This window comes from Apis laboriosa, unplaced genomic scaffold (genome assembly GCF_014066325.1).
Source record: "Apis laboriosa isolate Shangri-la unplaced genomic scaffold, ASM1406632v1 scaffold167_cov148, whole genome shotgun sequence".
NCBI lineage: Eukaryota > Metazoa > Arthropoda > Insecta > Hymenoptera > Apidae > Apis > Apis laboriosa.
Window position 1 is genome coordinate 50,933 of NW_025222122.1, and position 17,175 is coordinate 68,107.

Here is a 17,175-nt window from a genome sequence, read left to right on the forward strand (position 1 = left end):
GGGTTACAAACCAATACGAATCTTCTTCGAAATTATTAAAACATTGTTAAGATATCGGGATACAAATTCAAGTCAATTATAATTCTCTCAAAATCTGTGAAATATTGCGATTAAGAATAATTAATAATTCTTCAATGTCGATAAATTATAATTGACATATTATTGCGATATCACGCGATAAATAGTACGTAAACAATTCATATTAGTACAATACTACGATACATGCTACATATTAAATTGAATTGCATTATCATCAGTTGTAACTAATATTGCATCAATACTCTCGCTGAACAATAATACGGTATTAATTAAGAATGCATATTAATCAATACATAATTGTAGTATCATCCACCGTGCATTTAACGCATGATTAAAACCACGTAATATTTTAAAAAGAAATTCTACATTATCCCTTTACATGTTTATTGTTTATAAGAGGAAAATTAATAATTATTGTCAAAATTCTCTCAGACGTTAATTAATAAATAACATTAATGGTAATCTCTGTCAAACAGAGTTGTAATATTTTATTAATAATCTATTTGGAACTTTTCTCCCTCGAAATGAATTTTTCAAAACATGATTATCCTGGATACAATACAAATGGATTTTTCGATTTGATCGAAATTTTTGTTTCGAGAAATCGTGAAATTTACTTAAGCTATCTTTTAATATAGTTGCACGATTTTTAGGAACATTAATCATCGAAATCATCGAGATTAACTCGATCGAATTATTGAATTTAAATTTGTAAAGAAATTTAATAACTTGTAAAATCAACGATCCGTTTGTTAACGTATTACAACATTGTCACGACATAATAAGATACAAATAACATAATTCAAAGACAAAAAAAAAAAACAAAAAAATAAGGATATGACGGCGATAAATAAGCCTATAAATTCAACAGGACATACATATCTGCATCGGTTCATACAAATTACTCACACTTCTTGATACAAATTCGAATCAATGATCATATAGATGCTACGAAACGAAACTATACTTCCTTTAGTCGCTACACTAATTTGAATCTTTAATCAGTCTGTTCATTTTTACAAAAAAGAACTAAAATATTTTGAATGACTGATATATATTCTTAAAGTTTCAGTGAGCCGAGATCTTGCAATAGATGCTTGTAGCTGATGCTTCGAGATTATGTACAATCGTGGTTGCATTCAGAAATATTTTTCACGAAACAACCTATTTAAGGAGGGGGAAAAAAAAAAAGAAAAATAAAAAGAAAATCAAAAAGAAAAAGAAATAGAATTCTTAATTATTCATTGAAAGTAAGATTCTTAATTATTATAGAATTAAAAATCGGTTCACCTTATCTGTAATGTAATAAATCTCTATTTATTTTAATTGCATTTATTAGAAGAAATTTTTAATTATTCCTAGCCAATTTCCTCCATCAATTTAACGAAAAAACAATATAAAATAGATTGAATTTAAGGAATTACAAATCATTCAACTAATTAAGATGTTTTGCTATATGGTAATTGAAATCACGTTTCAAATTTGATTGGAATTTGCAAAGTAAAATTTGTCTCGGATGCACACACGTGTTTCAACGCGAAAATGTCTACGATAAATGCGGCTAACGCGCATTAAACGAGTGAAAATAGAATAAAACAGGCGCAGAACACTGACAGCACACATGATTTATAAAGACAATTAACAGTGCTCGGTCAATTAGAAATTAGACACAGCTCGGAGCACCTGGAAACTTGTCTACTAGACATGTGTTTGTTTTTTTGCGAGAAATAATTGTTACCAGCTTTTGAATAAATTACGATTGCTGTAAATTCGTCATAAGTACATTTTAAAAAGTTTCGTTAAAATCGAAGCAAAAGTTGTTAAAATTAAGAGCGATAGATGTATGGCAAGATTAAGGTATTTCTCGTTGTTACGCATACGGTAACGAAATGTCGTGGAAAATAAACGATAACATTATGATAAATGAATGTAACGTGATGAATGAATTTATAATGATGATTTAAAAGAGAGATAGGTTAATTTGATTCTTGATAATGAAATTTTAAAAATTAATTCATTTCTCAACATTATGAAAATTGATCATTTGATTTTTTTCATTTTACTTATTATAATGTATTTATAGAACGATTAAGCGTAATAATTGACTTTGAAATTGATTTTAAAAAAAAAGTGTAATTCACCGATGATATATCTTTCTTCTTTTTTCCATATCGTAAATATTTAGATGAAGTTTTCAGCACTCGTAAAAATTTTTACAAATTGAGTGCCAATCATCTGGATTTTAATAATTTCAACTTAATAATTTAACTTAGTATAATAAATTTATTACAAGTATCATTAATTTTATGATGAAATTAAGCTGACTTATTCTTATACCGTACAATTTATACTTTGAATTAGAGTACGTGAATTGAGCCATTTTAAAAATAACAGAAATTAAAATCAATAATGACAAAAATTATAAAAATAAAGCAAAACACACACAAAAAAAAGGAAATATGCATTGAGAGGACTTTGTCATTTGAATTAAATATCCTATTTACAAAACTAAAACAATCCACCTTACTTAACAAAAAAAAAAAGAATAACTAAAGGAAAGCACACGTTACATAAAATCATTAAAAATCAAAATCGATTTCGCTGAGTTTCTCTTATCATGTATAATGAGGTCAAGTTTATTACTTAAAAACCTAAATATTTTTGAAAAAATTTCTTTACAATTCATTATATATATATGTTATATATAATGTATTATTTTATAGTATCATAATATTAAACAGCATTCTATATATATATATTCTATATATATTTCATTATATATATATTTCTATATATATCATTCTATATATATATATATATATATATATATGTATATATATATATAGCATTAAATAATATCCTTTGCAACATACATATATTTAATTTAAAACTTCCATCTTCATTTTCAGTCTGCAGATCCCTCCATAATAACCCAATATATATATATTTTTTTTTTCCATATTATTTTCAACGTATTGTATTAATTACATAAATTTTTTATCGATCATTCATGCAAATTTTTCAACGGAAGCATAGACACGAAGCGCACTTCCGGTAAATATCTTTCTACGTATTTACCCTCCTCCTCTCCAATTTAACATTTTAACGAATTTTACGAAATTTGAACGAATCATTCTCCTTTCTCGCATCTGCAATTGCACCTCAAAAAGTTTCCCATTGAAATTAAAGATTTTATGCCTCGATCTATCGGAAATACAAAATTACAGGATATTGGCTCATCCTATATTTTGCCACGATCGTATGTGATAAATAATAGAAACTTAACTGTTCAGTAGTATGTATGAAACATCTGACATGTTATTATATAAGTGACATTAAAAGCTTTGCAGGTGACGAAATAGCATATGAACTATATCGTGCGAAGCATTATATATTATATCCATAATTTTTCTTGAGAAACGTATGCTGTGAGAGACTTGAAGTGGAACACGCGGAAATAAATTGACATTGTGTGGTAAGTTCTCAAACGAAAACGAATCGAAAGCATATTCGTTGGAATTCAAAATTAATAGATTATAATAATAAGAATTTTTTTTTAATTCGAAGAAAAAGTTTACTGGACAATAATAATTTTTATAATATGCATTGAAGTATAATATAATAATTTATCTCAGTTTTCGAATTTATTTTTCTTTTTTTTTCCAAACAAATTTGCAAATTAGACAAATTTTGAACGAATAAATTTTTAAGTAATTTGAAGTTTTTATAAAGAATTATATTTTTATCCAAAACTTTATAAACATTTAGATTAAGCTTCATGTAGATTCGTTTTGAACGAAAATAGGAAATATTATCTATGTAAAAAAAAAAAAAAGAAAAAAAAACAGAAAAAGAAAAGAAAAATTAACCTACATACACTTTCTTATCACAAAATAATCACCTTCGTAATTTTTAATTATTTTTCTTATCTAGAGGACTCAATGCCATCGTAATACAGTCATCTCAAGGATTCAGAATCACATAAGATTTATTAGAGGAATCTCTGTACTCGACCTTCCAAATAGTGTTCTGTTTAATAATCATCCTATCACACAGAATTTTTTTTACATTAGAATAATTATTCTGAAAATATTATAATTGCCAACAAGCAATTTAAAAAAAAAAACGAGTAATAATACCGACACCTTACAAATCGATCGCACGATTCTTCTATTGCATCTTTCACACGTCAATAATTTCTTCATACATTTATTAATTGGAGATGAAGACTTCCAAACCCGATTTCCATTTGAATATTTACACGTCTCCTTTTTTCCTTTTCGTCAAAAATTAAAATTTATAACAAATTTTGATTTCTACAATTCTCGAAACTCAGTTTCATAATCAACCAACAGCCAACAATCGCGATTATTTCATTGGTTTCGTAAAAAATTAAATTTTCTTTACACAAATTTTCATAAGTTAAGTTTATCATTATAAGAATTATCCTACATCTGAGTTTCGAGTCACAAAAAATTTTATAATAAAAAGTTTCGAGGCTTCAAAGTTTGGGGGCTCGAGTATCTCATCCCTAATATTAATTTAAAAAAAAAAAAATGATCGAATAAAGACATTTCTCGAATATCTTTATCGGTTTCCACTCGATCCGCCATATCATTTGAGCAGCGAATCGCTCTACCCATAAATTACTCGCATGAGAAGGCGAGGGATTCTGTTCTTCTTAACCTCGAGCGTGCACCATGCGTGTCATTTCCCTTAGAACAGTCACGAAACAACTTTCTTGATTGGTTCGTGGCATAATTTTACAGGTAGATGCACGTGTATCGCGTATCGATTCTCGCAATCGCGATCATTAATCGCCTCATCATTCCCTGTATTCGCGCACGGTATGTAGCTATTTCGTTTGGTCAAAATATACCGAAGATCAACTTCCGTTTTCTCAATAATCATGAACAAGAAGAGTGCAATTTCTTCGCGTAACCAAATTGGTCTGTTTTTGTGGATACAATGAAGGGGCAGCCAATGGCGTGCAAATGAAATGCAGGCTGATGTTGCACACTAGTGATTGCATGCTCGTTACAAGAATATCTTAGGTAACAATCAATCGTGTTTCGATATTGGAGTTTTGCTTGGAAGGTGTTCATACGATTAAAAAAAGAAAAAAGAAAAGAAAAAAAGGGTGGAAAGAAGCAAAGCGGACGAGAAAAGAAGAGGCGAAGATTGGGAGAGAAAGAAGGAGAGACAAAATCAGGCGACAGAGAATAAAGTTAGAATGAAATAGCGTAAAGATACAAACCTCGGTATTCTTATTTGAAAATTAATTTGTCAGAGGACGAAATCAGTTTTTTAAACAAACATTTCTCTGTTTACGTCTTGCAATAAGGATTTTTTTGCAGAATTTCACGTGTGTATTTTACGACACGCGTTTGCACAAGTGCAAATATTATAGATACAATTAATTGCATTATGGATGCAATAACATTTGCAGGCGTCTATTATTTCGCGATACAACACATGTGTGATCTGTAACATTAAATAACGTAACGTAATTGGCAAGAACGATAAGTTCTGGTCAGTGTTAATTGAACCAGTTTCGCGCGGATCCGTCCGAAAATTTGATTTAATATAACAAGAGTTCGTGTGCATGGAATCGAGCGAAGGAACTGGCGAAGTTATTCCAACAAATCGAAATCATGTTCAATATCTAAAACGGTTCGATCAATTATTTGAATTCTCTCGTTCTATGCGGTGTATTACTCTGATCAGCCAGGAATACATCAGTTCAAGATGTGTCGACGACGTTCGTTGAATAATAAATCGAATAAATCACAATGTTTCGACACAGGGCAAGAGAATTCGTTGGAAAAATGAAATCTTAATATGTACTACCGTGTATGCTTTACAAGAAGTCACGTGGGACGGACGATTTCACTTACAGAAACTTGTGAGGCTTGTTGATCAATTAGAAATTCCAATTTTAATTGATTCGGTCTGCTCGAAATAACCAATAGAAAACCTGCGTTTCACACGACTTCTTCCGAGACACGTACAACACTACATATATATATATATGATATACACAAGCGTACAATTAACGCACGCATCTAAATGATGAAATTCGATGAAATTTCTCGATCGATCTCATCGCACATTTCCCTCGACGTCATTCTCCGCGTTATTATCTTTGAATCGCTGCGTTCAATCTTCTTAACGTGTCCTATTCGCATCACACGTTCCCACGATCGTGGCTCATCTGAATACGCGTGAACCAACTCGTCGCACGGTATCAAGAATTGTTATACGAAATTAGTCTCGAGAGGGATCTCTTATGCCTCGAAATTCCATGTTACAAATTAATAATAATAATAATAAGGGATATTCCACGAAATCGCGCTTCCTCCACGTATAACAAAGAAGAGAAGCGTGATCATCGACGCGCTTGTCATCCTCACCGCAGACAGACTGGAATCACGTTCCTTTAGAAAGGAGCAAAAACCACGAGAGCAAAATTGAACATGACTAAGGGTTTTCAAAGTAGCTCAGCCGAAAAGAGCCGTCGGCGGTTATACATACACGGCCGGGTTTACAACACACGACGATACTCGAAAAGATTGTTGAGCGATCTCGTTCACGTGCGATTAAACAACTGGTCGGCTATCGTATTCTTTACGAACGAGTTCTATCTTGAATCTCTCGTTTCGTGCTTTAACAACGCGTTGCGAAATCGGGGGAAAAAGGGAGAGGAAGAGAGAAAGAGAGAAAAAGAGAATATTCTAAAAAAAGAAACGAAGAAAAAAAGGAAAAAGGGAGAGAAGAGGAAATGTATTTAATGAAAGGAACAAATTGAAGGATGAAAATGGACAAAAAGGAGGAGACCGCGAAGAGAAACGAGAGAGGATGAGGAAAAAAGGAAGAAGGAGAGAAGGAACAAGTGAAGGTGGCAGATTCGATCAGCGAACCGAAGGACGTGCAAGGACGAGGGATGCCCGAGGTACATGTTGTCCATGAACCTCGGTATCCCACGATCCACTCGCAAAAAACTTTCATGTTTCTGTTGTTCCTCTCTTGGTGAGTCTAGGAAAAAAAAGAAGAAGAAGAAGAAGAAGAGGAAGAAGAGGAATAAAACTGAAGGAAGGCTGTAGAACACAATGCACTTTGTATCTTTCTCTCTCCCTTCCTCTCGTTTTTTTTTAAACCGGCAGATTCCTTTTGTGTTCGGAACACGGGTTTGAATCGCAACACTGTTATTTTCACATTGAGGGAGCATCGATCTATCTCCCTATCTCTTTGTGAATCGGCCGTGAACGACACATGTTCTTTCTTAATCGTATATTTTCAACATTTTCTCAGAAACATCTTTCTCAGAAACAGTTAGTGAGAAAAATTTAATCGTTTAATCGATCTAATAAATCGATTGTTTCGTTGATTTAACAGGTAAACTGGTCACAATAGTGGTCACAAAGTATCGATATCGTCACAAGTAACGGTACAAGAGAGGAATACTTTTTCCAAAAATGTATATAACGTCACGATTTAATTTTAAATTTAATTTTAATTTTTCGCGCCACCCAAGTTTCGAGGAAAGAAGTATTGTTTCAAGAGAATGACGATCAGAATGAAACGCTCCGTAACGAAACTTCTTTCCCATTATTTTTTGGGCCTTCCGCTTCTTCTTTTTCTTTCTTTCTTCGATATAATCATTTCTCTTTGGGTTTGACCTGTTCTTCCATATATTTTACTTCATTGAATGGTCGAATAATCGATCTGGAATCAGAAAAAAGTTCACCTGGAGTTAATCAACTGTGTTACATTTTAAAAAAAGAATTTTTTTCAAAATATTTTTCGCTTGTTATTGATTCATTTATTTTTTATTAATTCACTAACAATATTAGTAAGTAAATTATTGTGCAAACAAATATATATTGTTATATATTATTTTTTATTATTTTGATTATAAATGATTGTAATCTAATATCGTGATTATCGAATTTGTCATTTCTCGATCTTCAATCAAAAGTTTATTCTTAAAATGATAAAAATCTTTCGCAATTGTAAAACCAAAGATATTCGAAAAATGCAAAATACATTCGTAAAAATTTAATCCAGAGAGTATAATTGTTCCATGCATGTAATCAAAATATACATGGAAAATTTTCGAAATCAATTCTCGAATGAAAAAATTTATTTCAATTGATTTCCTTATACCATCAATATCGATATATTTTGCATATTGTGTAGAAGAAACAACAACGATAGAATAAAATAAAAAAGAAGAAGATCAATATCGTAAATTAATATATCTATAAGTTTTGTCCAAACAGGAGGCCATTAAACGGCGATGTAGGATTAAAGACAAGTTTAATGGCGTCTGTTAACCGAGGAAGAGACGATTCGCAAGGGGTGCAACCGTTTCCAAAACAGAACAGGAAGCGGATCTAAAGGTAGCGTTAACGACCAGCACGCCGTCTTATCCAGCGGATATTAAATCCACCGGCAGAGACATTTCTCATGCTCGAAAAATTTCCAGCGGAAACTTGTCACGAAGACTTTAAGGACCCTCTGACTGATGAACACAGTCGGAAAGGAAGAGACAGAGAATGGGGAGGAGAAAGGGCGAGGGAGGGAAAGGAGAGAAAAACGCGTGCGTTTGAACACGACAACGAAACGTCGTGATGAGGAGGAGAGGAAAAAAAGAATAGTGAAACCGGAAGAGAAAGAGAAGAAGAGGAGGAGTGACGAAAGAGGAAGAACAGGAGGTGAAAGAGAGGGAAGGCAAGGGGCTGTATTATGCTCGCTAAAGCAATGTTACCAACTCGAGACTGGCGAACTAGCCGACAGTAAAATCCATTTTATGTCTCCCTCGTAAAGCCAGTCAAATGAAACCCGGACTTAGTTTTCATACGAGCACCCACCCGCCATTCACCCGGCCAGACCCGGTTTCCTGCTCCACCACGGCGGCAGAGGGTCGTTGCTGACTTTTTCGGAAGTCTAGACACGATGGTTCCTCCTCAAGGTGCATCACACACCGATGGATGGGATATAGATTATGGGATATACGTATTATCGGGACGCATTTGGGCTTCATTTGTCTTTCTTCTATCTGGTTTGGGTTTTCATATCTTAATGGCGCGAAAAGGCAAGAAGATTTGATCGAGTCGATGTTGGATACCTTCTGTCGATGATTTTGTAAGTAATTGAGATTTTCAACTGTACAAAAAGATGAATTATAATAAATTTAAATTAAGATGAATAATTAAAGAATAATGCTTGTAATATATATCATGTTTCGTAATTTTATAATCTTGAAGTTGAATGGTTGAATTAAGAAAGAATTTTAATAACTCCTAAATAATTTTGCAATAATTTATAGGAGAAAATTGATTAAAATCAGCAGTGTTTCGCGATAGTATTAATTTCGATTTGTATGTAAAGATCTCATAAAGAGAAATGAATGCATCGAGTAATATTCTGCTTCGAAAGATATTTCCATGTGTAACTCGATTAATTACTCGCTTCCACTGTTTTCTACTCTTAATTAATATCGGAACTTCCGTTTTTTATGAAACATTTTAATTGAATGCTTGATTATTTATATCCATGAATCATTTTTTTATGCTTCATAAAACATGAAATTGTTTCCATTATTTCCTTTATGAAATAATTTTACTATTAAGGAAATATGCAGAAACTAATAATAATACAAATAAAATTTTATGCGTGCATAATAAAAAAAAAAAAAAAAAGAAATAAAAATTTTGGATAAATAATAATATATCTCGTTTGGATAAAACTTCAAAATAATTATATTTTTAAAAATCACAATTAACTTTCTTTTTATACAAACGTAATAAAAAAAGGAAGTCACAAATTAAAAAAAAAAAAAAAAAAGGATAACAATTCGGCAAAGATAAAAAAAAACCGCCATTCATCTTCGATTTCTTTCTATCGATGATCGATAAAATATTTCCACACGTCTATCCATAACGAGAAATCCATTCATTCAATAATTTTTTATAAACCTTGACGAATCATATTCGCACAATGATTCAGCCCCGTAGATCGGCGGCATCCGCGTAAATATCCACAGGGAAGGAATGGAGTAAAGGTTAAAGTCAGAAAATCCTAGCGAAGCGGAACCTCGTTCGGCACTAAAACTTGGCCAGGTCGTAAAACGAGTCTCGTCGACGTATAACGTACTTACGGTTGGAAAAGCATCGCGGCGATAAAGACCGACCCCGTATCCCTGTCGGATAGACGCCTGGAAAGATTTTCGTAGACGTTTCGAATGTCCTCCACCCCTCTTCATAAAGACCTGTCTTAATCTGCGTCCATGTACGTTCGATAGCCCTGACCGTGTCCAACGAGTGGATCCTTAAAACCAATTCGTGATCGTGCATAAAGATGCCGAAAATAAATATGTGAAGCAGGGTACGCGTTAACCATCGTCTTCCGTCTAACAATCCCGCGGTCCTTCCAGGAAGCTTCTGCGTTCAGAAAATCGCGTGTCTTTCTTTGGAACCCGGTCGACCGTTGCGGCTCATAAAATACTCAAATTTTGACGTATGGCCGCTGTTATTTAGTGGGACTTGTTCTCCGTTTCTCGTGATTCTATAGAGTGATTAAAGTATATAGGGGTGATACAAGTGGCTGGGAAGGAATATAATTTTAACGTGGAGTGAAACTAAGTCGTAATGGAAAATTTCTTTCTATTTTTATTAAATTTCAATATCCGCTCTCGATTATATACGAATGTACGTGTAAAAGTGTAAATGTACTTTTTTTTTTTTAATAAAAATTAATTCTGTATACGAATTGATTTCTCAAATTATTTTTGCAAATAGAAGAATAATAATAAAGATGAGAAATAATGTGATCCTATTGATAAATTGAAATAATTCAATGTTCAAAATTGTTACGTAACAACAAATTATAAAGAAACGATATAAAAGGACAAATAATAAAAATTTCACGTTTGGTTTTCTAAAATTTTCCACTATAAAACTGTATACTTTTTAAAATTAAACGCCTGTATAAAATATACAAATTTATCTAATTAATTGAAATATCTTGACGATTATTACAAATCGAAGTCTCTTAATATTTATGATTGATATCACGATATAACATTACACGTACGTTCGCGACATACTTCGAGTTCCGTTCTTCTCCACAAATTTGTCCCCGTAACTTTACGATTCGTTTTCATTACTTTACTTAGTGCAATGATACACGTGAAATCTTTCTTCCTTTTTGCCTCTTCTCCCTTTCCACTTCTTTGCAGTTGCGAAACGCTAGGAATACCATAGTCGGATTCCTTTTAAGACTTCAATTCCTTTTTTATCCATCGGTCCCTTTTCTTCTTTCTTTTTCACTCGCCATATTTTTAAGCGGTTTTATTAAGGTACGCGTTCCACGGAGAAAGACACGGGCTATATAACTTTTTCTTTTTCTTTTTTTTTTTTTTTTTTTTCCTTCTTTAACGACGTGTCGTTAGAAACGTTGAAGAAGTTAAAAATGACACAATAAAGATACTAACAAGACAATATTGTATCTTTTTGTCAATGGACAGAGAAATAAAGAAAAAAAAAGTGTGTAAAAGTTTACGCTTTAATTTGGCTTGATTCTTTACTTTGAAATTTTGACGGCAACAATGTTTACTTTAGAGAACAAAATTGATGATAAAAAAGATTGATAGTTGAGAGATAAAAGATTGAGCTATTTAAATAAAAAAAGACATTACAGGATGATCTAAAGACATCGATATGAGGAAAAATGAAGCGAATGTAAATAGGAGGATTTATAAGAAAGAAGGAAAGAGAAGGAAACGTTCAAGCACATAACTGAAATGGAAATAGTGATTGTGGTGGGTGGAAGTTTATTGTCCAGTGGTAAGTGCTTCCCGAATTCTCACTTTTGTCTTTGTATAAAAAGGATGAAAGACCGTAAAATGCAAATGTTTGAAATAATATTTAACTAAAATGTAACTATTATCATCGATTTCTATTTATTAAAGATTCAAATTTGATTTTTTGATCTTACTTTGTATTTTAATATAAATATTTAATTATTGAATTTAAGTCATGAACGTGTATTTTTTTTTAAAATCTAAATCTAAAGTCTATTCTTTTATTTATTTTCTTTTTCAATTTTACATGAAACTAAAATTTTATATATTTTTTGTACAAGATGTTAATATATTCATGGAACATTTTTAGAGAATCCGTTTTAGAGGCCAAAATAAACACAAAAGTTGGTATATTATTTGATCAATAAGTTATAAATATAACGCAATTGAAATCTGCGTTAGACGAAGCGAGATGAAGATAGAGTAAGATCACTCTGTCTCTATCTCACTTTATCCAATTCAAATTTAAATTGTTTATAACTTAATAAATAAACCTTGACCGATATTTTTGTATATTAATCTTTGTGTTTGTTTTGGCCTCTAGCTCAGTTCTACGAATATATTAACAACCTGTACATTTCTTGATTGATGATATTCTATTCTAAAATTTTTAAAAATAAATTCTTGCAATTTATGAGAAACTTAAAAAAAAAAATTAAAATTTTTTTCTGTTATAATTTAATTCTTTGGCATAAAAATATCCTTTAAAGATTTTGTATACACAAATATGCAATAAAATTGTTGCATAAAAGAAATTGTAATATTGTGTCAAATGATTCTTATCTTTTAAAATTTAATAAAGCATAAAAGCTATTCACTTATTATTTTAAAAATCATATTACATTTATCGTAATATTTTATACTTACGTTCATGCTTTCCTTGTCTTTCAAATCAAAAATTCAATCGAATTTCCTTTTCTTTCTCTAAGCAATACACAACGTGAACTTATACAATCTTTCTACATTTTAAGATCTCTAAGCAATCCAGTAACGATAAAAAATTCTAGATTCTTTAATAATTCAAACTCAACAAATTATCAAAAACAAATCATCGATCAAAAATTTCTTTCTGTTATTCTCGAAAATGGAAAATCGAAAGAACTATTAACAGCAACGACAGAAATTGTAACGAGAAATAATCGTAATCAAACCGTATCTTTTCTTCGGAATTCCACCACGAAGGATGATCGATGGAAATATTTTCATTAACGAAACACGCATCTTGGATGGACCTTGGTAATTGTAACTTCGGCTCAACAGACGTCGTATTTCATAGAAGTTTGGTTGTATTTTCGCGTGTATGACTTTAATTGTCGATGGAGAATTCGCTTGTATTTCTTCTCAAGTTTTACTATGGCGCTAGGTCAACCGATCCGAGCTGTAAACGTCAGTCGACGCCAAAGCCTCGAAGCACGGCTGGTTGTCAGTTCAACTTTCTTCAACCTTCTTCTTCTCCGTCCTCTTACAACGTCCCTTAACCAATCGCTATCTCCCTTTCGCGTCACGTCACTGTGTGTTCGCTGTCTGTTTCGAGATCTAGAAGAATTGGCTCGAAGACAGAGAAAATTGGAATGAAATTTTTGTTCGAAATAATCTATTCGATTAAATCAACAAATAAATGCAAGACAACTAGATATGAGATTGAAATCGAAATCGAATGATTGTGATCTCTTGAAATTTTCTTTTGATTTTTATCGTTAAAGATAAAAATTTATTATAAGATATGTAGAGACTAAATTATTGATTATTGTTCTACGATTAATCGGTTAAAAAATGATTAAAAGAAGAAATATTAATGAAAGTATAAAAGAGAATCTTTGTTTGTCCGATAATTTATTTATGCGTTTCTAATTTTAACGTAGAATATTCTTTAACATAATGCAAATCGTTATTTTATTAGCCTCTGATTAATTACTATAACGAAAATGAATAGTTTAAAAGAACTATTCTTTCCTATTCCAAGAATTTAATATATTTTTTTACCATTATTCTATCACTTATTCTATAAATTGCACGATATTTATAATATTTTAACGACAAATTGAAAACTACAAAAAAATATTAATTTATATTAATTTACAATATATCACGTTACATAAATATTTATTAAAAATTAACAATTTTCTTAAAATTATAATCAATAATTATAAATCGTTTGGAGTGATTTTAAGACAACTTACATGTTACGCAGCCGAATCGCTATTACTCCCGTATTGCGCATTCGACATTTCGTAAATATTATTATAGAACGATAGAACGATAGAAGAGGGGCTAAATCAAAACAAACAGTTTAGAATCGAACGAAAGACGTCGGTACCGGTAACGTCTCGAGGCTTCATTAAGGATGCAATATAACGTGGTTTTTGCCGAGTAAACGAAGGGAGCTGGATATGCACAGGAGAGTGGTCGGTGGCTTTTAAAAAAGTTATGACGAGGTTTTATGGGGGTTTAATTGTAGCCCAAGACTGTGGTTAGAAAGTACTAAAACTCCTTTTACCAGCGGAATCGGGACTGTTACATCGTTTAATGTTCTTTGATTCTTCGGGTATACGCTACATACGTGGAAGAGGCAAAAATAACGAAGATGAAGAAAAACTCGGTGTCGGCTCATGCACTTAGCTACTGTTAATTATTGCTTTGTCTTGGAAGTTGCACCTTCATACTTGTAGAATAAGGCCGACGATCGTCGTCAAGGTCTTACGTTTGTCTCCTTTTCTTCCCTTTTTTTTCCCCCCTCCTTTCCTTTATTTTTCATTTTGTTTTCCCTGTTCTTCGTTCAGTTAAATTTTCCAAGAACGATGATAGAAATTGAAATAATTTTCAACGTCAATATATTCAGTTTTTTCAGGATGTGCTTTCTTTTGTAAATAGAAGTTCTTTTGTAAATAGAAAATAATCAAAGGGATTTTTAATAATTATAATTTTTTTAATAATTAAAATGTTGAAAAGGTTAATGTTTTTAATTGGACAAAAAATTATAGAGTATAATTTATTTGCAATTTTCACTCATTATCGAATGCGCAGTTATTCATATCATTGCATCTCTCATTCCTTTCTAAACGAAATGATAGATAAATTTATTATTTCGCATCGAACGTAAAATTTCAAGTTTCAATTTAATTTCTACAATTTTTAAAAATCCTTTCTTTTTTTTCCTGCCCCTTCTCTTATAAAACAAGCAATCTTTTCATCATAAAATTTAACGCTTCAAAAATTTTTCGTTACGAGAATTTTCTCTCGTGATGCAGTAAAACGCAACAAAACATGAAAATATTTAACATTCTTACTTCTGCCACTCTTACAATGCAACAAAACACGAAAAGACTCGATGCACAGTCGTATACCGAATTGAAAAATCGATTCTATGGTATTTAACGATCGTAATGAATATCCTGCGACGTCGTTAGACGTATTCATCGAGAATCGAGGCATAAATCTGCGCGTTTTTACGATACGTGTACGCAAAAAAAAAAAAAAAAAAAAAAAAAAAAAATACACACCCACAGCGCAGCTTTATCCCGTAATGTTCACAGAACGATTAGATCTTTATTGTCGCACACTTATACTGGGCAAAATATATTAGCTGTTTCGTTTGCCATAGCAACGTGCAATCACCCCTTAAACTCGTTTACAGGATTATTTTCTACGCGTCCAGTTGTAAATCCTTAGCTTGCTTGTTTAAATTATGGGAGGGAATTTATACTGCCAATAAAATTTTCCTTCCTCGAAATCGATGATATCGTTTCGTTTTGGATTACTAACTATCGGTATCGGATTCTTCTTTTTGATCGTCATTAAAAATTTATCGTCCCTGTGCCTCGTTAATATCGAAGGGAAAGATACGTGAATTATAAATATTTCAAATATTTATAATGATCGATTGTAAAACGTAAGAGATGCAAGACAGAAGATATGTAGATAATGCAATATTTATTCTATTAATGGTAAGCATAATATTGTAACTTATATTTCCTTCAATAAAAATATACGAGAAACTAAAAATGTTAAAACACGCTTGATATGTTTGATGGTGCTTATATAAAAAAAAGTTACGTAAAAAGTTTATTACTATTTTATTTATTGCGTGAAAGTTCTTGCACGGAAAATAAAAATAATAAAATCTTCCAAAAATCGTTCATAAATATATTTAACACTTTGTATATATACAATGAGTGTTTGAATCATTATCAATCTATTCTTAATTAAAAAAAATAAAAAGAAATCGTATAGTTAAAGGGAATAAGAGAAGAATTTCAATTTTCAAATTCAGTGGTGATTATGAATTTTCTTTCAAGAGAAAAATCATCTTATTCCTAAAATAATTTTCAAAGAAATTTAACTTACAAATATGAAAATAGAGGGTTCGATCTTTAAAACAATCCCACGAAGATTATTATACAACTACTTTTCAATAAAGTCACAGCAGTTGGAAAATTAATAACAATTCAATCTATATTATTATTATTATTATACTTCTATAAAATTTTTCGCGCAAAAAGAAACTGACCTAGCCCAAAAACATAGTATATAAAATCACGACACTCTTTGGAACACAGGATCGATGGTCAACGCACTCTCTCAAAGACAATTCTTTTCATTGTTCCTTGAAATCGTCTGAAGCGTTTACGAGCGGGTCAAAGACAGGATCCACGAGTTCCGGCGTGTCCTCGCGGGGGAAACCGTGCTTGTTCCGTGATTCGCGAGATGATTTCGACTTGGCTAGTGTCTGTCACATAAACTCCGCCAGTTTACTGCGGCTCGAGTAAAATAAGTTGGGAGTGAGGGGGATGCACGGCTTCGTATACGACTCCGCGATGACGGATAGAGAAAAGAACGGATAGAGGACAGAGAGGACGTGATATGAGGAGGGAAAAGGGGAGGAAAAAATATCGCGAGCTGTAAAGCAAACCGCGTTTACGACCGCCGTTAAATTCGAGGGACCCCATCTGATAACATTGATGCCGCCAGCTACAGAAAACAGAAGTGATTCTCTTTCCCCGCAATTTCTGATCGAATGCTATTATCGACCGGTTATCTTGGAAAATATCTTTTTTTCATGTTTCTTTACACGATCATATGATAAATCGAATATCTTAGAAAACAGGTTTCTATTACGTATGCATGTATTCGAATGTATATGCATACGATATATCTATGATGTATGATGACGTATACACGTATGTCAAAGATCAAGATTTTGAAATTGTATTACAATGATATGATAATCTGTGTAAGAAATATATTTACTGGATGGTAATCGGGACGTTTTG

At 31.8% G+C, this 17,175-nt stretch overlaps 1 protein-coding gene across 3 annotated transcripts in view; it reads right to left on the minus strand.

Moving 5' to 3' along the window:
- Positions 1-5,278: 5,278 nt before the first annotated feature.
- LOC122710953 (protein doublesex) overlaps positions 5,279-17,175 on the minus strand; it is a 90,489-nt gene continuing 78,592 nt past the window's right edge. For all 3 annotated transcript variants that reach the window (XM_043929220.1, XM_043929222.1, XM_043929219.1), the window contains exon 7: positions 5,279-7,764. The gene's annotated coding sequence lies outside the window, so the exon portion shown is untranslated. The remainder of the gene's footprint in view (positions 7,765-17,175) is intronic.